The sequence below is a fragment of the Ranitomeya variabilis genome, chromosome 4 (assembly GCF_051348905.1).
Source record: "Ranitomeya variabilis isolate aRanVar5 chromosome 4, aRanVar5.hap1, whole genome shotgun sequence".
Taxonomy (NCBI): Eukaryota; Metazoa; Chordata; class Amphibia; order Anura; family Dendrobatidae; genus Ranitomeya; species Ranitomeya variabilis.
This window is the reverse complement of record NC_135235.1, coordinates 198626451-198652672: the sequence shown is the minus strand read 5'-3', so window position 1 is coordinate 198652672 and position 26222 is coordinate 198626451. Positions and strand designations below refer to the sequence as shown.

At 42.7% G+C, this 26222-nt stretch overlaps 1 long non-coding RNA gene across 1 annotated transcript in view; it reads left to right on the top strand.

The window, feature by feature from the left end:
* The window catches only part of LOC143768588 (uncharacterized), a 32662-nt gene extending 7136 nt beyond the window's left edge, over nucleotides 1–25526 (top strand). The window contains exon 3 of the long non-coding RNA XR_013213956.1: nucleotides 25346–25526. This is a non-coding gene — a long non-coding RNA (uncharacterized LOC143768588). The remainder of the gene's footprint in view (nucleotides 1–25345) is intronic.
* The last annotated feature ends 696 nt before the right edge of the window (nucleotides 25527–26222 follow it).

Below are 26222 nucleotides of genomic sequence, written 5' to 3'. Positions count from 1 at the left end.
TGCTATATGTCATGGGTGTGGCAGTATTTCTCCCTTGTATGTAGTATTATTCGGTCACTATGTGGTCTGGTCATGCTGTGGCAGTATTTTTTCCTTGTATGTGGTATTATTCAGTCACTATGTGGTGGTAATATGCGATCTGGTCACAGGTGTGGCAGTATTTCTCCCTTGTATGTAGTATTATTCGGTCTGGTCATGCTGTGGCAGTATTTTTTTTCCTTGTATGTGGTATTATTCAGTCACTATGTGGTGGTAATATGTGATCTGGTCACAGGTGTGGCAGTATTTCTCCCTTGTATGTAGTATTATTCGATCACTATGAGATCTGGTCAGGGTGTGGCTGTATTTATCCCTTGTATGTGGCATTATTTGGTGGTTATATGGTGGAAATATGTGGTCTGGGAAAAAAATGCTTCTACACATTCTTTTATCTATCAGTGCTTGAAAAATGGACAGCACAAAGATGGCATATGAATGTTGCCCAATTTTTCACAGTCCCATAGGCTTTCACTCCTGAGTTTTAAGCCGACATTTGGATCAACATCGGACATGTCTCCGTGATTTTGCACAGACCACTTGGCCCACAACAAATAGCAGACATGTGAACAGCCCCATAGACTATAATAGGTACGAGTTCTATCCGTGAAAAGCTTCGAGAGCACACTTATGCCAATAAAATAACATGTGAATGTGCAACAAGGTATGTTGCATTTTTTTTTTTGCTTCGATTTTCATAATAGAAAACAGTTCTATTATTGTATAAAAATATTTTTTTCCTTAAACATGAAGAAAAATTGCTAATGGAAATGAACCCTTGGGGTATGTTCACACAGGGTCTTTTTTTATTGGATTTTTTCCCTCAATCTCCTTTCTTTTTATGGCTGATACTGTACAGATTAATCAATTTTATATTTTGATAGATTGAACTTTTAAAGACGCAGCGATACCAAATATGTGTATTATTTATAATTATTTATTTTATATTTTGGGAATTGAGGGGTGATTCAAATTTTTATAACTTTTTTTCTAATATTTCTAAAATTTAGTCCCTTGAGGGCCTTAAACTTGCGATCCTTTGTTTTATAAACTGCAATACTGCTGTAGTGTAAATGATGGTCTCCTATGTAGGATAGTCCATGGCTGGGCTTCACAGAAGTAACAATATGACAACCATTAGAGCCATCAGCAGTCCCCCGACCACCATGGTAACCCATCAACAGTTACCCTTAGCAATTGCCCCTTTTAAATGCCATTGTTAGTGATTGACATTTAGATGGATAAACAGCAGTGATCTTCTGTTGAAGCCAGATGCCAGCTGTGTATCACAACCAGGATCTTTTGTGAGTGAAGTGGGTTCAGCTCCTGACACTAGCAGAAAGGATAAGAAATACATGTATGATTGCTGATGATCTCACATCTCCCATTTGAATGAAGATGCGGTCACACGTGCTCAGATACCACTGCCTCTATGCATGGTCACACCCCATTTAAATGCAGGGCACTGGACCCTCTTTCGTATAATTGGTGGGGTTCCAAGTGGTGGGAACCCAATGTACATTAGGCACATATCCTAGGGCTAACCCCATTTATAATTTAAATGGACCATTTCACCAGATTTATCTCCCTCAGTTTTAACAGTTCTCTGACTGCTGAGTTCTGTATAACTCCACCTACACCACTGATTGGCCTGCTTTCTGTCAGCTTCAGCTGTCAGCTTCAGCAAGGCTGGTTATCAAGAATAGAGGGGTCCCCATGCAAGGCTGTTCTGGTACCCGAACCCACAATTTTTGTATTTGTAACTTTTTGGCTGAACCCGTGAGACCCAAACATCCAGGGGTCCGCCGATCTCTAGTGAAAATGCTTACAAAATGCTCAAAAAGATGCCTTGCCATTGACTTCTATTGCATGGAGCGCCATCCGTGGGGGAAAATGCCTGCGAAATGGACAGATCATTTCATTTAACGGCTTGGCGTCTTTGAGGGCTTGAAACTTTTAAAGGAGGCTCAAAAGCATGCTGTTTTCCATTGAAACAAACAGGGCGATTGTTACGAGTGTTTTTCTTTAGCACTTTTTCTTGTGTTTTCAGGAGTGGAGCTGGCATCTGCCCAGTATGCAACGAGCTCGGCTCCTGAGCCCGTTCCATACACGCACTCTTGATATGCGTTGTACAAGCACCAAGATCAGATACACCATTTGTGAAACAGGAGCCCAAGTGGTAAGGGGGCCCACTTCCTACTCCAAAGCAGGAAACAGCTTATTATGATGAGCTATTGGACTGTAAAGGACCCATACTCGGCTCGTGCGCAGGGGTGCTCTTCTGTCTGTGTCCGCCAGTGACATGTACATGTCGGGAGGGGTTAACAAAGCTTGAGACCCCCTCCCAGACCTGTCTTTGCTCCCCATAGTTTGCTTTTCACACAACTGTCTCCATGATTTCTCATATGTATCCCCCATATTCTACTCTGACACCAAAGCCTCTCCCTCAAAAAAGCATAATCTACAATAACCCTTTATTATTCTGCACTTAATTTTGGTGAAAAAAGTTGGTCTATGACGTTAACTCTTCATTTTCTGATTAGTGGAACTGAAAAATAAAAATTCAGGAGGAAATAGATACAAGGGCCTCAATGCTGTCTGTCAGTGAAATGTCCATAGCAACCAACAAGAGCTCGGCCTTCATTTCTTAAACTGCTCTAAAAATATGACATGATCAGCAAATATAAGTAATGAGATGTAAAGTCTCGCGTATGAATGAATGGGAGCAGGTGAGCCTACAACTTGGTGAAAGTTATGAAGCCAGTTACATGTTATGGGTGCTATGAACCACCGCTTCATTTTCTGCACAGTTGTTCATACACCAAGCCCCGTGTGTAATGTGTAGTGGGACCTTATAAAGAAAAACTAATGTAGCAAGTGCAGACACTGAAATCAGACCACCATGTAAGAGGAAACTGGAGGCACCAAGATCACTTTCTAATTTAGGAAACACATATGACCATCAAGGCCTGAAGTCAGAATACGAGCACACGCCATACCAGACACTGCTTATCTACAGATGGCTTTTACAAGGATTACAAGTTCAAACCTTATTCTTGGGGATATTATTGGGCTTATTTTTGGATCCACATGGTCAGAGTACTATTGCTAATGTTTGTACGTGACTATGAGCCACAAAACAAGAGGCTCTGTCACCAGGTAAAAGTAGCCAGTTCTTTACCTTATTTTGTTCCCACTGCTCCCCTCAGTATTCTGATTTTTGTCTTTTTTTAAATTGGCCATACAGTTTAAGAGCTATAAGCCTTTTTATTTAGTGCTAATCTTTATGTTCTTTAAAAAGGGGCGGTGTACACAGGGTCATTATGCAGAGCAGCCTAAAGACACGCCTCAGAGGATCCTATGAGCCACTCTTCCTTGTAAAGACCATAAAAATTAGCACTAAATAAAAAGGCCCATATCTCTGTAACCATTTGACAGATTTAAAAAAAACGAAAAAACAAATATTCAGGGGAACAGCAGGAATAAAGAGCGAGCAAATTGTGGTTACTTTTGACTTGAAAAGGAGAAATGATGCTTACTAAGGGCCTTATTTTCACATCACAGAGCCATTACAATCCATGCCCTTTTTCATAAGTCTTATTTTTAGAGAATGATTTTCCATAAAAATAAAATAAAATAGAGTCCTACTTTGATCTGTGGGATATATTTTACTGTTTATTGGATAGGAGAAGGTTTGTGTAAGTTGACACATGGACCAAATAATAGAAAGCACACTAAAAAGAAAACACAGGACATTTTTCATGTATTGAAAAAAAAAAAATAATGTATGAAACTTGTCTTACACTTAGACACATGCCATCATTTCTTTGGATAGCTCTTTAGGTAAGCCAACTGTATAAACCTCAGTATGCCCTGTAAGTTTTCTACTCACTCTGTTGCGTTTTTAGGTAGGCATGGGAAAACAGACATGAATCACTTGGGGTCCAAACATTGGGAACCACATGGATCACAAGAAGGTGGCTCTAGATCCTGGGAACTGGGTTCTACAGAACCTCACATTGAATGACGCAGAGGTGCACATGCTCGACCACCTATCAATTGTCTATGGGAATGTCAGTAATAACTGAGCACTGAACCCTGCTTTGTCCAGCATTCATATAGACAGTGAAAAGAGCAGAGGTCGAGCATGTAAATCATAGGAGCCAGAGCCTTTTTGGGATCGCTGAGGGTCTATACATTGGGACTAGAGATCAGTAGAAGGTAAAATTTGCCTGTTCGCATGTTTTTCCTTGGAAAACTTGATTTGCCAAGAAGTTTTTTATGCAAATTTAATGTCCCTTGAGTTCCCGGTTCATAATAAACATAATACATAAAAAAGAAATCCTTATACACACTGCTCACCTCTCCACTTCTCACAGTCACCTGTAAAGTCCTTGCCGCATCTTCAGATTGCTTCCACTCATGTTGAAATCCCTGGGCCTCCCACTCGGGCAAGGTCTTCCAGCATTGATGTGGCCTAGGAGGGTTCTGAGCCTGCGCGCACAAGGTCATGGTGCACGCCAGGACATCATGACGCCGTGACCATATGCACGTGTAAAGTGCAGGCAGCTCATGACAAACAGTGTCCCAGTCCGCTGTCAGGTGTGGGGTGCATCACACTGACCTGTAGGCCTCAAGCCTCTGCTGCCTCTAGGCATCCCTCCTCAGGAGCCGCCGCACACAATTCAGGGAAAACCAATCACATTACTGTTTGCAATTGTTTACTAATCAGTTCAAGTTCATCAGTTGGAGACATGTGGGATAGAGCACAGCATTTCACATTTCTTCCTTCCTTAGTATAATACCTTTTCATCCCTGCCACTCGATCATCCTAGACTGCCCCTAAGCCCACTGACTCCAGCCTCAGGGATTCTCCCTTAACTTTGTCAGTACACCCAGGACTGGCCACCTGCCCCTCAAGTAATTCCATGTCCACCAACTTCGAGATGTCAGAAGACCAGGCCCACTCCAAGGCATCATGCATTAACACTTAACATGCTGTACATTACCATATTGCATAAGATGCACATCACTATTACATGTAAAACTGCATGACACTAAACACATGACACAATTGTTGTCTTCAGGGGCAGGAACAGGGTAAGACAGTTCATATCCCTACACACGCATGCACAAAACCCTCCCAAGCTCTGATCAAACTCAAAAGTCCTCTGGCCCAGCATTAGATGCCCAAGGATTCCAGTGCAAGTGGAGGTGATCTGAAGATGCAACGAGAACCGGACGGGTGACAAGGGGAGGCCAGAAAAGTGAATATAAAGATTTTTTTTTACATTTTGATGGCACTTTACAAATAAAAAAATGACAACATATTGACGCTTTTCTCCTGATTGCACATAGAAGCAAATTACAAAAAATGTGCATTCTGACAAATGCAGATTTTTAGAAAATTCAAGTAGAATTCCATGCAACTTGACTTTATTTGCTCATGTCTAATTGCGACCCATTGTGATCCTGAGAATATAGGCTTTGGATCCCAGAATCAGAAAACCTATCCCATAGATAGGGGCTGACTTTTGTTTTGGAGAGTAATCTTTTAACTAAAATCAGAACAAATGCCATAGAGTAAAGTATTTACAAACTTACTCAACTTTACACATAGATTGCAACTGTGAAATGTAATGGGGGTTTGGCAGTGGCTTCTCATCTTGAAAAAAGCTGATCGTTGGAAGTTAGAGAAGCCAGATGCTTTTTCAAAAAGTATTCCTTTCCCTTTAACATAAATGACATACGGGACAAGAAAATAAGTTATCTGACTTACATCAGTACTATATTATTATTATGTTTATGCTCAAACTGTCTAAAATTTGCTTTATTCTTACCATAAAAAACACATGGGGATGGAAACTCCAAAGGAGGCTTCAAACTAATTTGTGAACAAAGACTAATTCAGGACATCCCAACAGGGTCACCAATCTTTCTTACTAGTAGCACCACATTCAACTCTGAAAGATGGTCGCAAACCATCTTAGAAACACCTTCTAAAATGCCCCCTTACAAAGTAATAATGCTCCTAGTGCCCCCTAATAAAGTAATAAAGTACCATCTACCTTCTTATAAAAGTCATAATCCCCCAGAGTGCTAAAGTAATTTGTCTGCTGACTGCCCGCCTTACAAGTAATCATTATCATTTTATGCAAATAGTTTACATTCTATGCAAAGAAATCATAGAGGCCCCTTAGAATGTTGTAATTTCTTGAGTGACATCTTATAAAATAATAATGCCCCTAGGTCCCCCTTATAAAGTAATAATTTCACAAGTGACCTCATAAAGTAATAATGTACCTTGTGCCTCCTTACAAGAGTAATCATCCCCCAAGTGCTTCTTATAGAGTAGTATGCCCCTGACTACCCCCTTAAATAATTCCCCTGAGGATCCCCCTCAATAATGCCCTCTGTGGACACTGATAGAGTTGACATTGGCATTCCCTTGAGCAGGGAGACACTGGTGTGGGACCAATAATCTAGGGTATTTTTATAGTTTGGAGACTTTAGGGGTCTCAAGGAGAACTGCCAATATTTTTTGGGTCTTTGCCATATTTCATGTGATTACAGGGCATTATGCTAGAATATTTGCGGACGAGAGGACTATATGAAAGGGACGGAAATATTGGAAAAAGTTGGCGTGGAATGTAATTTTTTGGCTTAATTGTCCAAAAATAATTAGAGCAAATGGGTAACTTTGATCTCATGACAATTTTGGGGGGTACATAAATATTGGGCAATTATTCTATTTCAGTTTAATTGTCAGCACTCCCACTATAGTGGAACTGACAGGGTATACTAAGAGTTGTAAAAAAAAAAAAGTTTATTTCGCGCTTGTTTTTAGTTGATTAGACCCTTCGAAATGTGAACGCACTTTTCACGTACTTTTACAAGGCCACTAAACTTGGCAACGAAGTAAAGGGTCTACAGTTCTGCCAACAAATCCCATGGCGCTCCGTATACATATTAATATTCTCTGTAACCGTGATTACTGTGAGAAGTGAACACTAATGTGCTTGACCATGAGATAGAAGGATCAAGCGGGGAGGGGAGTTCTTCACATGCCGAGCATTGGTGGTGAATTGCGAGAAATGTTGCAGGCTGGACTGTAGAGCAGCTCTCATATTACCCAAAGGGAAAAAAGAGGCACTTTGAGAGAAATAAGTTACATATGAAGTAGTGTTAGGCAGCGTCAGCTCACAAGGGGTTAAGGCCTGAACTGACCTGCTGGGAAGTCAGACAACTGCTGGGAACTCTTGAATGGTTGCCAAACCTTTTGTACTTGATGTTGAAGGGGGTGGGGAAAAGGGTCTGGCCTTCCCCCGATACAACATCTGTCTTATTTGCAAGTGGCAGAGTTGGGCAGGAAGGCTCCAAAGGGGTTATTTCCTTTGGCTCTTGAAGATATACAATGAATGCACAGGAAACCCTAAAAAGTTACAAACTCACTAATGCTCAGGAATTCCAGCAGTTCATTATCTATGCAATTATTTAGACGACTGTGCAAAGAGCAAAAGTGAGGCCAACTTTTTACTCCACGCTTTAATTATAAAATCGCTAACAAACATTGCACATTTTCTGGGAATATTTCTCCTGGGGCCATCAATTAACTTGTGTTTTGAAAGCTGAAAGCTATAATTGTGGAATAATATGAAAAATGGAAACAAAAAAAAGGCCTTTCAGCTAAACATAGAAAAAGGGAATAGTTTTCTCGGTATAATCATTCATTTCCCGAACATATGAAGCATTTTGCGCAAAAGTTCTATAGTGCAAATTAGGATTCAAATATTCTTAAAATGTTGATGATATCTGATAAACTTCAATTTTCCGTAACAGTAACACCACGTCCCAGCATCAGTGCATGCCACAGCTTGAGGGCCACAGGTGGCAGAATATTGATATAGGGTATAAAATCTAAAGGGAATGTATCACCTGGATTCCTTTTACTAATTAACACAAGATACTAATGTTTTCTTTGTTTTTTGCTCTTTGTGGGAGAATGTTTTATACTTTCTGTACATGATTATGGGAGCAGTCATCTTTCGGTTTCAGCTTTAGCTTTTAAAATGACCTGTCACTAGGCTAAAAGGGTCCAGCTTTTGATCCTATAAAGGAATAAACCTGCTGCTCATGAGTATTCCAACTTTTTAATAATCCACCACACAGTTCCAGAGATATGGACAATTTTACTTAGTGCTAACTTTTATAATCCTTACAAAGGGGTGTGGCTCACAGGGTAATAATGCAAAGCAGCCTAAAGACACGCCCAAGAGGATCCTGTGAGTCTGGGCAAAGATCATAAAAGCAGTAAGAAAAAAAAGGCACATCTCTTTAGGCCCATATGGTGGATTAAAATAAGAAAAAAGAAAATACAAACAATACTCATGGGAGCATCAGAAATAATTTTTTTAAAAAAAAGCAAAAACCGGTCATTTTTGATCTGGTGACAGGTCATCTTTTACGGCTGACACGTGATCTTTCACCTGTACTAAAGAGGGCCCTGGGTGTGTTGCGCGACCTGTGCAGAGGTCATTTTTTACAGGGAGGGGGAGGGATCATTGATTTTGTTGTGAATAGTGTAAGACTCGCACATATGTATATAATTTCCTGGGGCGGTCCTCATTTGAGCCAGTTTCTTTGTAGCGCTTGATCGTTTTTGCCACTGCACTTGGGGACACTTTCAAAGTTTTCCCAATTTTTCGGACTGACTGACCTTCATTTCTTAAAGTAATGATGGCCACTCGTTTTTCTTTACTTAGCTGCTTTTTTCTTGCCATAACACAAATTCTAACAGTCTATTCAGTAGGACTATCAGCTGTGTATCCACCAGACTTCTGCTCAACACAACTGATGGTCCCAACCCTATTTATAAGGCAAGAAATCCCACTTATTAAACCTGACAGGGCGCACCTGTGAAGTGAAAACCATTTCCGGTGACTACCTCTTGAAGCTCATCAAGAGAAAGCCAAGACTGTGCAAAGCAGTCATCAAAGCAAAAGGTGGCTACTTTGAAGAACCTAGAATATAAGACATATTTTCAGTCGTTTCACACTTTTTTGTTAAGTATATAATTCCACATGTTTATTCGTAGTTTTGATGCCTTCAGTGTGAATGTACAATTTTCATCGTCATGAAAATACAGAAAAATCTTTAAACGAGAAGGTGTGTCCAAACTTTTGGTATATATATATATATATATATATATATATATATATATATATATATATATATACACACACACATACACACAAACATGGATGTGGTTCCATTCACAACAAGATCCATCATTCCATTCCTTCTCCTTCCCTGTATAGTGACCTCTGCACAGGTTACAGAGCGTGCACAAACCTCTCCAATGCAGATCAAAGAATATCTTGAGCTCACATGAGTCATTTTGGGTGTGCATATGTTACATATACACACACATATCCCTGTTTATCCACTTAATACAAGACTTCTTTCTTCGGCTAGGTTCCAATTTATCCAGAGTAGTCCAGTGGATGTCCACACCTAAATTGCAAAAAAATAATCCCTGCAATCCAAAGTACCTATAGACTAACATGTGCAAGTCATAAAAAAAATGCTCCTTTGACTACATTCTATCATATTGGCCATATTATATTTTTTTGGACGTGCAAAAAATGTAGTTGAGCGCATTTTTTGGTCCCCAACAAAACATTGAAAGACATTTGGTTTTTTTCTCTCCGTTATTCACAAAGGGAGATGCATTGAAATGTCTGCATAACAGTACTTTTAACCAAGGAATATACTTGCAAAAACAATCAGCATGGCACATAGAAATGTATAACCAATAAAATAATAGACGTATTAGTTGTCAGCCATAATGCCCAGCCAGCTGAAAAAGTGGACTAATCAGTGTGGACTGGTCGCTACAGACAACAAGAAGCAAAAAAAGGCTAAAAAGCCAAGAAAAGACGACCAAAATAGTCCATATACATATAAAAATGAAAATTCTTCCAACAGGGATAAGAATGAGAGAGGAAGGAGATCATCCGAAACGTGCGTTGGGGTGTGTGCGCACATCTCAGGAACCCCTACACCGGTCCTGCTCCCCATAAGGTATAGCTCTAATTGCACTTGCTATTTATTTCTAGCTAAACGTAACTCTCTCATTCTTATCCCTGTGGGAAGCCTTTTTGATTCAATTTTCATCTATTTTGTAATAGTATATAGGTATATACGTATGCACCGTCTTCTCTACTGTCTTATTTTGATGGGGAGTTAATTATATACTAACTATTTAGTGTTGAGTGGTTCCGTCATATGCGCACACTCGTTCTTTTTGTACCCTTGTATTATGGTTACTTTTATATTGCATACCATTCTGTAACCTGATGGCTGTCTGTCTTGTTTATTTTCTATAATAAAGAATTTTCATTTTTATATGTATATGGACTATTTTGGTCGTCTTTTCTTGGCTTTTTAGCCTTTTTTTGCTTCTTGATAACAGTACTTTTAAATACGCCTAAAACATATACGTTTTCATGTCCATACCATTAGAAGCTAGTTGGATCAGCAGTCCAAAATCGGACATGCAGGACATTTCAAGGCAAAGTATATTAGTCTGTGTACGTGGCGGCAATATATGTGGTATTAAGGGATCATGTCCTTTGGTATCTGCAATGTGCCATGCAGGATGAGGCAACACTAATGCTGGGAAGAGATGAGTGTCTTAACCGCTCACCACGTCTGTTTCCTGAAAAGGTTTTTGTGGAGAAAAATGAGGAAATTGACAATCGGCTTAGTAACAGAGTATAGACAAATTCTTTGGCCAATGTTTATCAAGCAGCTATTGAGCAAGATGTGAGAAAATGAAACCCTTGGCACGTAGTCCTGTTGTACCAGCAAGTAGTAGACAATTATCAGGGCAAACCTCAGATGATATCTAGGTCTTCATCTAACCCTTCTCAGCCATACATTGGGGAGGTAATTTGTTTTAGTAGAATACGCCTTTTATTTGTACAGTAACGACTATTATGTTGGATCTGATATATTGTGAGTTTAAACCATTACTTTAAGGAAAACCTGTAATTGGTTCCAAGGTTTAAAAATGTCACCCCAAGATAAGATAGTGAAAATTAAAGATGAGCAAGTAATACAGACCAAGTAGGAAATATATTACAACATCTATCTGTTTCCATTCTTGAAGAACGACCTCTTTAAGAGCTTGAGCAGAGAAAAATTACAACTTGTCTCTTCAGAATGCCCCATCGGTGTTTCAGTTGGGTTCAGATCAAGAGACACACTTTGGCCACTGAATCACTTTCACCCTGTTCTTCAAAACTGTAACAGATGTGTATTTTGGGTCATTGGAAAACACCAAGGCTACTTACCAGTAGCTGCTTTTTCCAGAACCCATGACAGCACATCTGAGAGCGGGATCCGCCTAAGGACAGGAAACCTACTGAAATAAAAGGTCAGCACCTCTCCCCCGCATCAGTTGGGTTACAGAGCATGAGAGGACATCCATAAGAAATTATATACATAACCGACACCACATCACGCATATCACCCATGTAGTGAGAAAGGGGGGGGGGGACTATATGGGTGTTGTCATGGGTTCTGGAAAAACGGCTACCAGTAAATAACCTTGGTGATTTCCCTTCACCCATGACAGCACACCTGAGAGATTTCTGGAGAATTGAAACACCTTATAGAGGGACCACCACTTTCAGCACCTTTCTACCAAAGGTCTAGTTAGCATAGGAGGTTAGATCTAGTCAATAGTGTCTAAAGGAGGTAGAGAGTGAAGACAAGATAGCAGCCTTACAAATTTGATCAATTGATACCTCCGCCCAGGAAGTTGCCATAGCTCTGATAAAGTGAGCCTTGATGCCTTCCGGAGCCAGAGCAGAGTAGGACAAACTAATGGCCTTCCTGATCCACCTCACAATGGTACCTTTGGATACCCAGTATCCCTTTCTGCTACCCTGAAAAACTATGAACAGGGACTGGGCTTTCCTCCATTAACTTTCCTAACCTATGGAATCTTTCCTCCCCTGGATTCCTAGGATTATTACATAAGGAGAAAAAGGAGAGCATAATAATTTCTTGGCTCATGTAGAACTTTAAGGCTACCTTAGGAAGGTAGGCCAGGTCAGGTCTTAGTATAACCCTTTTCTCATACAGTCTGTGTATAGTTAGGGCATATGGACAGGGCCTGTATATCGCTCACCTTGCAGGCCGATATCAGTGCCACCAATATAATGGTTTTAAGCATAAGGAACTTAGCAGACAACTGCTTTAGGGGTTCAAATGAGTATTTAGTTAATGTCTCTAGTACCAGATTTAGATCCCAAGGGGAAACTCTTGGGATTGTGACTGGCCTGGGCCTACCACAGGATTTTATGAATCGTGACACTCACTTATTGGCCGCGGGATTACAATTGTATAACCCGCTTAAGGCTGAAACCTGAACCTTGACGGTACTAGTCGATAATCCTAGCTCAAACCCAGATTGCAGGAATTCTAGAATGGGAACCACTAGAGCCTTATCTGTCATGATCTCCATGGCCAGAGAACTAGCATAAGCCTCAATAGGAACAAGCTCTTGGAAGATGTAACTGTACTGACCATGAACTAAACCTACCGCATCATCTAGAAGTAGCCAGGTAGCATGTCCTACTTTTTATCCCTATATGCCCAGCGCCGGCCGGAGAACTAAATAATGCTAGCAGAGGGAAATATAAGACCTGACTCACCTCTAGAGAAATGCCCAAAAAGGAGACAGAAGCCCCCCACATATATTGGCGGTGATATGAGATGAAACAACAAACGCAGCAGGAAAATAGTTTTAGCAAATTTGAGGTCCGCTTTCTAGATAGCAGAAGACAGAAAGCATACTTTCATGGTCAGTAGAAAACCCTAACAAAACACATCCAGAAATTACTTTAGGACTCTGGCATTAACTCATAATACCAGAGTGGCAATTCCTGATCAACAAGAGCTTTCCAGACACAGTAACGAAACTGCAGCTGTGAACTGGAACCAAAATACAAAAACAAAACATGGACGAATGTCCAACTTATCTAGTAGATGTCTGGGAGCAGGAACAAGCACAGAGAGGCTTCTGATAACATTGTTGACCGGCAAGCATCTAACAGAGAAGCCAGGTTATATAGCGACACCCAGATCTAATCAGAACAGGTGAACAGGGAAGATGATGTCACAAGTTCAATTCCACCAGTAGCCACCGGGGGAGCCCAGAATCCAAATTCACAACAGTACCCCCCCCTCAAGGAGGGGGCACCGAACCCTCACCAGAACCACCAGGGCGATCAGGATGGGCCCTATGAAAGGCACGAACCAGATCAGAGGCATGAACATCAGATGCAGTGACCCAAGAATTATCCTCCTGGCCGTATCCCTTCCACTTGACCAGATACTGGAGTCTCCGTCTGGAAACACGGGAGTCTAGGATTTTTTCCACAACGTACTCCAACTCACCCTCAACCAACACCGGAGCAGGAGGCTCAACGGAAGGCACAACCGGTGCCTCATACCTGCGCAATAACGACCGATGAAAAACGTTATGAATAGAAAAGGATGCAGGGAGGTCCAAACGGAAGGAAACAGGGTTAAGAATCTCCAATATTTTATACGGACCGATGAACCGAGGCTTAAACTTAGGAGATGAGACCCTCATAGGGACAAAACGAGAAGACAACCACACCAAATCTCCAACACAAAGCCGAGGACCAACACGACGGTGACGGTTGGCAAAAAGCTGAGTCTTCTCCTGGGACAACTTTAAATTGTCCATCACCTGCCCCCAGATATGATGCAATCTCTCCACCACCGCATCCACTCCAGGACAATCCGAGGATTCCATCTGACCGGAGGAAAATCGAGGGTGGAACCCCGAATTACAGAAAAACGGGGACACCAAAGTGGCAGAGCTGGCCCGATTATTGAGGGCGAACTCCGCCAATGGCAAAAAAGCAACCCAATCATCCTGGTCAGCAGACACAAAACACCTCAGATATGTCTCCAGGGTCTGATTAGTCCGCTCGGTCTGGCCATTAGTCTGAGGGTGAAAAGCAGACGAAAAAGACAAATCTATGCCCATCCTAGCACAGAATGCCCGCCAAAATCTAGACACAAATTGGGTTCCTCTGTCAGAAACGATATTCTCAGGAATACCATGCAAACGAACAACATTTTGAAAAAACAGGGGCACCAACTCGGAAGAAGAAGGCAATTTGGGCAGGGGAACCAAATGGACCATCTTAGAAAAACGGTCACACACCACCCAGATGACAGACATCTTCTGAGAAACAGGCAGATCTGAAATAAAATCCATCGAGATGTGTGTCCAAGGCCTCTTAGGAATAGGCAAGGGCAACAATAATCCACTAGCCCGAGAACAACAAGGCTTGGCCCGAGCACAAACGTCACAAGACTGCACAAAGCCTCGCACATCTCGTGACAGGGAAGGCCACCAGAAGGATCTTGCCACCAAATCCCTGGTACCAAAAATTCCAGGATGACCTGCCAATGCAGAAGAATGTACCTCAGAGATGACTCTACTGGTCCAATCATCAGGAACAAACAACCTATCAGGCGGACAACGATCCGGTCTATCCGCCTGAAACTCCTGCAAGGCCCGCCGCAGGTCTGGAGAAACGGCTGACAAGATAACTCCCTCCTTAAGAATACCTGTGGGGTCAGAGTTGCCGGGTGAATCAGGCTCAAAACTCCTAGAAAGGGCATCCGCCTTAACATTCTTAGAACCCGGTAGGTACGATACCACAAAATTAAACCGAGAGAAAAATAATGACCAGCGCGCCTGTCTAGGATTCAGGCGCCTGGCGGTCTCAAGATAGATCAAATTTTTGTGGTCAGTCAATACCACCACCTGATGTCTGGCCCCCTCGAGCCAATGGCGCCACTCCTCAAACGCCCACTTCATGGCCAAAAGCTCCCGATTCCCAACATCATAATTCCGCTCAGCGGGCGAAAATTTACGGGAAAAGAAGGCACAAGGCCTCATCACGGCGCAGTCAGAACTTTTCTGCGACAACACTGCCCCAGCCCCGATCTCAGAAGCGTCGACCTCAACCTGAAAAGGAAGAGTCACATCAGGCTGACGCAACACAGGGGCAGAAGAAAAACGGCGCTTAAGCTCCTGAAAGGCCTCCACAGCATCAGGGGACCAATTAGCAACATCAGCACCCTGTCTAGTCAAATCGGTCAATGGCTTAACGACATCCGAAAAACCAGAAATAAATCGACGATAAAAGTTGGCAAAGCCCAAAAATTTCTGAAGACTTTTAAGAGAAGAGGGCTGCGTCCAATCACAAATAGCTTGAACCTTGACAGGATCCATCTCAATGGAAGAGGGAGAAAAAATATATCCCAAAAAGGAAATTCTCTGAACCCCAAAAACGCACTTAGAACCCTTGACACACAGAGAATTAGACCGCAAAACCTGAAAAACCCTCTTAACTTGCCGGACATGAGAGTCCCAATCATCCGAAAAAATCAGAATATCATCCAGATACACTATCATAAATTTATCCAAAAAATGGCGGAAAATATCATGCATAAAGGACTGGAAGACTGAAGGGGCATTAGAAAGACCAAAAGGCATCACCAAATACTCAAAGTGGCCCTCGGGCGTATTAAATGCGGTTTTCCACTCATCCCCCTGCCTGATCCGCACCAAATTATACGCCCCACGGAGATCAATCTTAGAGAACCACTTGGCCCCCTTTATGCGAGCAAACAAATCAGTCAGCAACGGCAATGGGTATTGATATTTAACCGTGATTTTATTCAAAAGCCGATAATCAATACATGGTCTCAAAGAGCCGTCTTTTTTTGACACAAAGAAAAAACCGGCTCCTAAGGGAGATGACGATGGACGAATATGTCCCTTTTCCAAGGACTCCTTTATATATTCTCGCATAGCAGTATGTTCAGGCACAGACAGATTAAATAAACGACCCTTTGGGTATTTACTACCCGGAATTAAATCTATAGCACAATCGCACTCCCGGTGCGGAGGTAATGAACCCAGCTTGGGTTCTTCAAAGACGTCACGATAATCAGACAGGAACTCAGGGATTTCAGAGGGAATAGATGATGAAATGGACACCAAAGGTACGTCCCCATGAGTCCCCTTACATCCCCAGCTCAACACAGACATAGCTCTCCAGTCAAGGACTGGGTTGTGAGACTGCAGCCATGGCAATCCCAGCACCAAATCATCATGTAGATTATACAGCACCAGAAAACGAATAGTCTCCTGGTGATCCGGATTAATACACATAGTCACTTGTGTCCAGTATTGTGGTTTATTATTAGCCAATGGGGTGGAGTCAATCCCCTTCAGAGGAATAAGAGTCTCCAAAGGCTCTAAATCATACCCACAACGATTGGCAAAGGACCAATCCATAAGACTCAAAGCGGCGCCAGAGTCGATATAGGCGTCCGTAGTAATAGATGACAAAGAGCAAATCAGGGTCACAGACAAAATAAATTTAGACTGTAAAGTGCCAATGGGAACGGATTTATCAAGCTTTTTAGTACGCTTAGAGCATGCTGATATAACATGAGTAGAATCCCCACAATAGAAACACAACCCATTTTTCCGTCTAAAATTCTGCCGCTCGCTTCTGGACAGAATTCTATCACACTGCATGTTTTCTGGCGTCTTCTCAGTGGACACCGCCAGATGGTGCACTGGTTTGCGCTCCCGCAGACGCCTATCGATCTGAATGGCCATTGTCATGGACTCATTCAGACTTGCAGGCACAGGGAACCCCACCATAACATCCTTAATGGCATCAGAAAGACCCTCTCTGAAAGTAGCCGCCAAGGCACACTCATTCCACTGAGTAAGCACAGACCATTTACGGAATTTTTGGCAGTAAATTTCAGCTTCATCTTGCCCCTGCGATAGGGACATCAAAGTTTTTTCTGCCTGAAGTTCCAAATGAGGTTCCTCATAAAGCAACCCCAAGGCCAGAAAAAACGCATCCACATTGCGCAACGCAGGATCCCCTGGTGCCAATGCAAAAGCCCAATCTTGAGGGTCGCCGCGGAGCAAGGAAATCACAATCCCAACCTGCTGTGCAGGGTCTCCAGCAGAACGAGATTTCAGGGACAAAAATAACTTACAATTATTTCTAAAATTCTGAAAGCTAGATCTATTCCCTGAGAAGAATTCCGGCAAAGGAATTCTCGGCTCTGATACCGGAGCATGAATAATAAAATCTTGCAAACTTTGTACTTTCGTGGCGAGATTATTCAAACCTGCAGTTACACTCTGTAGATCCATTATAGACAGGTGAACATAGAGCCATTCAAAGATTAGAAGGAGAGAGAAAAAAAAGAAAGACTGCAGCATAGACAGACTGGCAAGTGATCCAATTAAGAGCACACTAACTACTAGAGAAAAAAAAAAAAAAAAAAAAAAAAAAAAAAAAATTTTCAGCAGACTTCTTATTTCTCTCCTTTCTCAGCCAAGGATTTTAACCCTTTAGTGGGCCGGTCAAACTGTCATGATCTCCATGGCCAGAGAACTAGCATAAGCCTCAATAGGAACAAGCTCTTGGAAGATGTAACTGTACTGACCATGAACTAAACCTACCGCATCATCTAGAAGTAGCCAGGTAGCATGTCCTACTTTTTATCCCTATATGCCCAGCGCCGGCCGGAGAACTAAATAATGCTAGCAGAGGGAAATATAAGACCTGACTCACCTCTAGAGAAATGCCCAAAAAGGAGACAGAAGCCCCCCACATATATTGGCGGTGATATGAGATGAAACAACAAACGCAGCAGGAAAATAGTTTTAGCAAATTTGAGGTCCGCTTTCTAGATAGCAGAAGACAGAAAGCATACTTTCATGGTCAGTAGAAAACCCTAACAAAACACATCCAGAAATTACTTTAGGACTCATTAACTCATAATACCAGAGTGGCAATTCCTGATCAACAAGAGCTTTCCAGACACAGTAACGAAACTGCAGCTGTGAACTGGAACCAAAATACAAAAACAAAACATGGACGAATGTCCAACTTATCTAGTAGATGTCTGGGAGCAGGAACAAGCACAGAGAGGCTTCTGATAACATTGTTGACCGGCAAGCATCTAACAGAGAAGCCAGGTTATATAGCGACACCCAGATCTAATCAGAACAGGTGAACAGGGAAGATGATGTCACAAGTTCAATTCCACCAGTAGCCACCGGGGGAGCCCAGAATCCAAATTCACAACACTTATCCCCTAGAGGCTGTCCTGAAAATTCTAGAATTTTTTTCCACATCCTGCCATAAATCCTTGTTGTTTCCTACTCTTTAACAAGGTGGAGACTAACCCTGGTGAGAAACCTTTCTGACTCTGTATTGCCCTTTCAAATTCCATGCTCCTGGATGGAAGCCCTTCACTTCAATGTGGAATACTGGGCCTTGAGTAAGAAAGTCTGGGATGTCTGACAGGATCCATGGCTCTGACATGGACATTGCCCTTAACAGGGAAAACCATGGTCTTTTCGGCCAGAATGGAGCAATCAGAATCACCCTCACCTGATCTTCCCTGATCTTTCTAAAGACTGTTTTTGAATAATTGCTATCGGAGGGAAGGCATAAACAATCCTGAAATTCCAGGGGATCTGAAGGGCTTCTACGGAGTATGGATTTTCCCTTGGGTTGAGTGAACTGAACTTTTTTACCTTTCTGTTCTGCTTGTCAGCAAATTGCTCTTGTGTGGGGGTGGCCGGAAATAGACCTATCTGCTGAAAAGAGAGTTCAAAGTCCATTCCCCGTTTAAGCCTTTTGCAACTCAGTAAGTTTGCCTTGGTATTCTCTACCCCTTTATATGCAGTGCTGTAAGGGACAAACAGTGTTCTGCCAGCTGGAAGAGTTTGCTTGCTGCTATCATTAGGGAGTGGGATCTTGTTCCCTCCTTGTGATTGAAACACGCCACCATAGTCCAACATGACCTGGACGTGGCAACCAAGGAGGCAGGAAAGAAAACCTCTTAGAGCTCTTTCCATAGCTCACAGCTCTTTCAGTTTCGATGGCTGATTTCTCTCGAAAGATGACCAGGTCCCCTGAATTGTGTGATTTCTCAGGTGTGCCCCCCCAACCTGAGTTGCTCACATCAGTTGCGAGTTTGTAGTTTATCGGCCTTACCCATTGGACCCCTGATGTTAAGTTTACTCTGTCTGCGCACCGGAAGAGGGAGTTTCTGACCTCCAAAGGAAGTTCCAACTTCCCTTCTAAATGTTCTTTTAGCAGTCTCAGACAGCCAGAATTTCCCACTGAAGCTGTCTCATGTGGAGTTGGGTGATCTTAAGGCTGGGATACAGGATGTCAGGGATCCTAACAGGGACATTGCCTTCCTTAGGGTCATTCTCTGAAAGTCTATCACTGCTGAGGCCAGGTTTATTATCTTGTCTATTTTGTTTTTGTATAACTGACAGGTCTGGAGTTCAGAATTTAGAACCAGGCCTAGCAAGGACTGTATCATTACTGGTCTTAGCCTTGACTTGAGAGAGTTCATCATACAGCCAAGATCTTCTAGGACGATTCTCACATCTCTCAGCCATGATGTGCAGTGGTCTTCCGATCTTCTCTCTATGAGGAAGTCGTCCAGGTAAGGGACAATAACGATGTTCGGAGTGCAAAAGTCGGCAGTCATCTCTGATTATCTTGGCAGTCATTATCATTATCTTGGTGAAAATGCTATCCTCAGACCTTCCTTTACTATGTTCAGAACCCAGTGACTGGGAGAGATGTTCTCCCAGGCCTGGATAAAGAGGGAAAAAGCCTTCTACCTACTGCTCGCCTGGCGTCATTGAGAGGACTTTTTGGAAGTTGAAGAGGGCCACCGAACATAAATCAGGCCTCTTTTTTCTGCCTTTAAACTCCCACTTCCTTATTTCCCAGTAGGATGTCCTCTTAATTTTTTTCCTCCGAAGGAAGACTTTCTCGTGTCACTAGAGAATCCCGCAAAGCCCTTCTTTTTTGTCACCAGCCCTTTATAGGATGTCTAATTTTTTCTTAATAAAAATTGGCCATCACATAATATAGCGCATAGTCTATTTTTGGACTGCAAATCTCCCAGCCTTTAATCCACAAGGCTTGCTGTATTTGATAGCCCTAGCCGCAGTCTGCGGATGTGTCCGTCAGGAAAGCTGCAGCTCCGTGTAACAGGGGCACATTGGCTAGCATTTTCTCCCTTGGGGTTTTGTCCTTGAGTTGTTGCTCTATTTGTTGCAGCCAAATCCTAAGGGTACCTTCACACTAAACGATTTACCAACGATCACGACCAGCGATACGACCTGGCCGTGATCGTTGGTAAGTCGTTGTGTGGTCGCTGGGGAGCTGTCACACAGATAGCTCTCCAACGATGCCGAAGTCCCCGGGTAACCAGGGTAAACATCGGGTTACTAAGCGCAGGGCCGCGCTTAGTAACCCGATGTTTACCCTGGTTACCATTGTAAATGTAAAAAAAAAAAAACACTACATACTTACATTCCGGTGTCTGTCAGGTCCCTCGCCGTCTGCTTCCCGCACTGACTGTGTCAGTGCCGGCCGTAAAGCACAGCACAGTGGTGACGTCACCGCTGTGCTCTGCTTTTACTTGACGGCCGGCACTCACAGTCAGTGTGGGATGCGGACGGCGGGGGACGTGTGACACACACTGGAATGTGAGTATGTACTGTTTGTTTTTTTTACTTTTACAATGGTAACCAGGGTAAATATCGGGTTACTAAGCGCGGCCCTGCGCTTAGTAACCCGATATTTACCCTGGTTACCATTGTAAAACATCGCTGGCATCGTTGCTTTTGCTGTCAAACACAACGATACACGCCGATCTGACGACCAAATAAAGTTCTGAACTTTCAGCAACGACCAGCGATATCACAGCAGGATCCAGATCGCTGCTGCGTGTCAAACACCACGATATCGCTAGCCAGGACGCTGCAACGTCACGGATCGCTATCGTTATCGTTGCAAAGTCACTTAGTGTGAAGGTACCTTTAGAGAGCGGTCGATACAGGTTCCAGCAATCGCCGGCTTCAGAACCCCTGCTGTTGCCTCCCAGGTGTGCTTTAGATGTCCATCCATTTTCTTATCTAACGGATCCCTGAGCACCCTGGAATCCTCAAAGGGTAGGGCTGACCTCTTTGATGATTTAGCTACTGTGTCATCAATCCTAGGGACTTTATCCCATATTTCTGAGTCCTTTTCCTCAAAGGGATATCTCCTTCTCAAGGATGAGGGCAAGACACCGGTCCTTTCCATTTTTTTCCACTTATAAAGAGCGCCGGGATTTTATTATTAACCGGAAAGGTGCGCTTTTTTTCTCTCCTCCAACCATCACGTCCTCCAGGGACCTAATGTTTTAGTGCTTATTTTAGGCCCATTGTCGACCTATTGGCTTTGACTAGCTTATCAGTGTCCTCCGCCTGAAAGCAGGGTATGCCCACCATGTCACTGTTAAAGGAGGATGAGGATTCACTATGATATTCTGCCTCAGATATTAGAGACTCGTCAGAATCAGTAAATACTTCCCTAGGTCTTTTCTTCCCTTTTCTTAATAGAGTTTTTAGGGAGTCTTCCATCTCAGCCCTGATAATAGATTTTAAGGCATACAGCAAAGTCTGGGGTCTCTTCAGACTGCATTCACAAAACAATCAGTGAACAGAGGTTCATCTGCCAGTCCACTGCTAGTGGGATTTTACATAGGGCACAATCTATTCCTCTTCTTAGCTCTAGCTTTTCCAGGCTCATAGGGATTTAAACAAAGAACAAGACCGTATTAAAATGGTGACATTCACGAAGATCACTCACCACCTGCTGTCACTTTAAGGGTACTAGATTTAGAGGCTGTTCAGGGATACATATGACATCTCTTCTGGACACCGAGGAGTACTAAGATCTTCCACTCCTCTGGCTGTGACGGCTGTCCCCATTACTGTGTCCACACTGCTGATGGTGGTTGCTGCTGCTATTGTCTATGGCCCTCCATGACAGAGGAGCTTGAGCATAAGCTGTTTTGTGGATTGCCCCCCCCCCACCTTTTAAGGGGGATCCATTGCGCTACTCCTAGGTTCCTCCCTCTCCCCCCAACCCAGGATGCGCTATACCCTTGAGCATCCCAGATGGCGTTTATGTCTAGGGCGTCATCATTTTCTTCTGACGCCGCATCGAACGTCACTCGGGCATTCCCAAATTGTCTTGCGCCCATACTGTCTGCAGAGCGCACTCATACTGGAAGCGAGTTCTGGCTGAAGCAGCATGCTGCCCAGTGGAGGCTGAGAGCGGGAGTACAGAAGGGGTAAGGGCAGCGCAGTAGACAGACACGCAACACATCTCCATCTCTGCCACCCGGATGTACATCAGAGTCCCCACTGTACCTGTGAACAGTGCCTCCAGTACCCTGAAGAGTGGCCCAAAGTTAAATAGCCCACTCTTCCAGCTACGTGAACATGAAGGGACAGGAAATCTATCTAAACCACCAATTCCAGTACAAGGTTCCCATAAAGGACAGGAAACGAACTGATGCAGGGGAGAGGTGCAGCCCTTTTATTTCAGTAGGTTTCCTGTCCTTGGTGTGCGGCTCCCTCTCAGGTGTGCAGTCATGGATGAAGGGAAAAGTGCACATTTACCAAGGGCATTCAGTGATGTTAGCATCTTCTCTTTCAATACAGAGCAGTACATCTTTGCAATCATGATACCATCAATGAAATGTAGCTCTCTGACACCAGCAGCAGTCATTGAGCCACACGTAAGGACACTGCCACATTTCACTGTAGGCATCATACATTTAGGAAACTGAATTTAGAAAAAATGCATAGTTCCTACAGTGAAACATGCTGGCAGTATCTTTATGTGGGGCTGCATGAGTGATGCTGGAGTCAGGGAGCTACATCTCATTGATGGAATCATGAATTTACAGATGTACTACTCTATACTGAAAGAAAATAGTTCAATCACTCCATAATCTCCACATACACTTCTCCAAATGACAATGAGTCAAAATACATATCTGTTACATTTCTGAAGAACAGGATGAAAGTGATTCAGTGGCAAAAGTATGTCTGACCCCATTCGAACACCTATGGGGAATTCTCAAGTTTCTCTTATTTTATTCCCAAAGTTCCCCTGATTATATTCCAGTTTGGATTTTTTATCCGCCATACAGTTCCAGAGGTATGGACCTTTTATTTAGTGTACATCTTTATCAATGGAGTGTGGCTCACAGGTTAACCCTTTATAACCTATGGCGTATAGGTACATCATAGGTTGCCTCCCTCTCATCGGTGTGAGCTCTGGCGCTGAGCACGCACCTTTTCCAGCACATGACAGCTGATCTGATCAGCTGACATGTGCCCATAACAGCTGCAGGAGGAATCATAATCCCCCCGCAGCTGTTAACATTTTAAATGTCGCTGTCAATCTCTGACAGCGGCATTTAACCAACGCAAATTAGATAGGCCTCATTAGCTCCGCCCATCAGCGCCCGTCACATGTTGGTCGGGTTCTGATGGGTTGGCATGAACACCCGGGGTCTGAAGGAGACCCCTGTGGTTATCATTGTCAAACTACTAGTAACGCCGCCCTGTGGCCAGCACCCATATCAGATGAGCATTTTTGCTACACATAGCAGAGCCCTGCAGCCCTCCTTTGCGTAGAACAGGTGATCAGAAGAATGCAGATTCAAGTCTCTCAAATAGAATATAGAAGCAAGTAAAAAGTTTAAAAAAACGTAAATTAATTAAAAAAAATTAAAAAGTTCCAAACATCCCCCTTTTTCCCCATTCAAAAAAAGAATAAAAAAAATAAAAAGGAATTCTGGCGTTTTGATTTTTCTCTCGTTACGACATTTACTGATCGGATTAATTCTTTTTATATTTCGATCACGTGATTCTGAATGCAGTGATACCAAATATGTGTATTCTTGGTCGCCGCAACATTACAATAAAATGCTATAACGGGCGATCAAAACATTGTATCTATCCCAAAATGGTATCAAAAACGTCAGCTTGGTGTGCAAAAAATAAGCCCTCACCTCGCTACAGGCCTCGGAAAATGGCACTTTTTTTCGACAAACTTTGAATTTTTAAAAAAAGAACAGACATGTTAGGTATCGACGAACTCGTAATGACCCGAAGAATCATAATGGCAGGTCAGTATTAACATTTAGTGAACATGATAAAAAACAAACAACATTGCACTTTTTTGCAATTTCACCGCAAAGCAAATGATGTCATTCAAAAGTACAATTTGCCCTCAAAAAACAATCCATCACATGGCCATATTGACGGAAAAATAAAAAAGCAGAAAGTTATGGTTCTGGGAAGAAGGGGAGCAAAAAAAAAAACTGCAAAAGCAGAAAAACAAGGCAGAGATGCTTACCTGCCTAGGCCACCAAACAAATGCACTCTCAGGATGCAGTGGACCCATGTGGTAGAAAAAACACAGGTGCAGCATAACCGATGAAGCAGCCACTCACAACCTACCAAATTAATGGAGGGGGTGGCTGCTTGGCACATTGCTGCATATAAAAGACTTGTATGTGGCGCTGTTCACACAATGGAGATGCACAGCATTTTATGTGTTTTTTGCACTTTTTTTCCAGGGTGCAGTTGGGCCCATTTTTGTCTTGTAAACTGTGGTGTCTGTTCACATGGGGTGCATTTGGATAGCGCTGGGCAGGCCCGCCTGATCTAATAGAAGTTTGTCACTACTAGGCTTGCCTGGATGCTGTGCATCTCCATTGTGTGAACAGCGCCGCATACAAGTCTTTTCTGTGCAGCAATGTGCCAAGCAGCCACCCCCTCCATTAATTTGGTAGGTTGTGAGTGGCTGCTTCATCGGTTATGCTGCACCTGTGTTTTTTCTACCACATGGGTCCACTGCATCCTGAGAGTGCATTTGTTTGGTGGCCTAGGCAGGTAAGCATCTCTGCCTTGTTTTGCTGTATTTTCTATTTTTGGAGGATCTTTGAATCCTCTTTTTGTGCTTTTGCTGTTAAAAGCAGAAAAACCCAAAGTAGTAAAGGGGTTAATAATGCCGAGCAGCCTAAAAGAACATGGATCCTGTAAGCAACGCCCTCTTGATAAACAAGTTAGCATTAAATAAAAAGGCATCATAAGTCTTGAACAGTATAGTGCATTAAAAAAAACAAAAAAAAACAGAACAATCAAGGGAGCAGCGAAAATAAAACAGGAACATAAATGGGATCCTTTTGACAGGTCCTCCTGAAAAGTTAATTTTGAAAGTTTTCACTTGTGTGACCCGCTTATTCTACTCTGTCTATTTAGATGGGTTCTTGTATCAGATAGAGATGTCCACCTGTCACATATGAAGCTGTTCTAATACGCTGCGTGCAGACCTCAGACCTCTTCCATGAAAGAAATTGCAGCAGTGACACCTATGGGTTACATGCAAAAAGACAGAAAAAGAGAATCTTTACAGCGCTGCCACTTCAAGTGAACGTATGAAGCCAAAGCCAAGAGGTTAGATTAACTAAAATGTTGTTGTATTCATTTCTACAAACTGCACGTTTTCAGTCCCTTCTACACACAAATGTGTTTCAACTAAAACAAAAACTGGTACAGCATGCCATTTTAAAAAGATGATCCGGGATCAAATCTGAGGCCTAACCAAAACTTGCAGAATTTGGAGCAGATTGGTCCAAGGCATAAAATTCCACCACATGTGAATCCACGTCCGAAACGAGTTGCCTTTTGGTTTCCCGCTCCCCGCATCAAGCCATGAATTTCTTGGGATTATATATACGGTATATATATATATATTTAGAATCATTGCCAGAAGCTGATTTTTTTTGTAAATCCATACATATTTGCCTGGGGTTACACCATATCCAGATCAGAGCTTCATATTTTAGGCAGTTTTTCTCATTGAAGTCAATGGCTCGGTCTTAATAAAACAGGTAGTAAGAAGGGCGTGTAGTCAGTACCAGGTTAAAGAGTACATACATCTATTGATAATTTATTAGTCTTGCAAGACCATCTGAAATTGAATTACCAATGTGAAATAAAACATGACCGAATAATACTTGCACACATCATTTTCAGGAGAAGTCAGCTCCAAAAACCGCCTGAAGAAGCACTGGCTAAACACTCAAAGCAACAAACATCTTCATTTTTATATGTTCAGCCTTTTGAGCATCTTTTA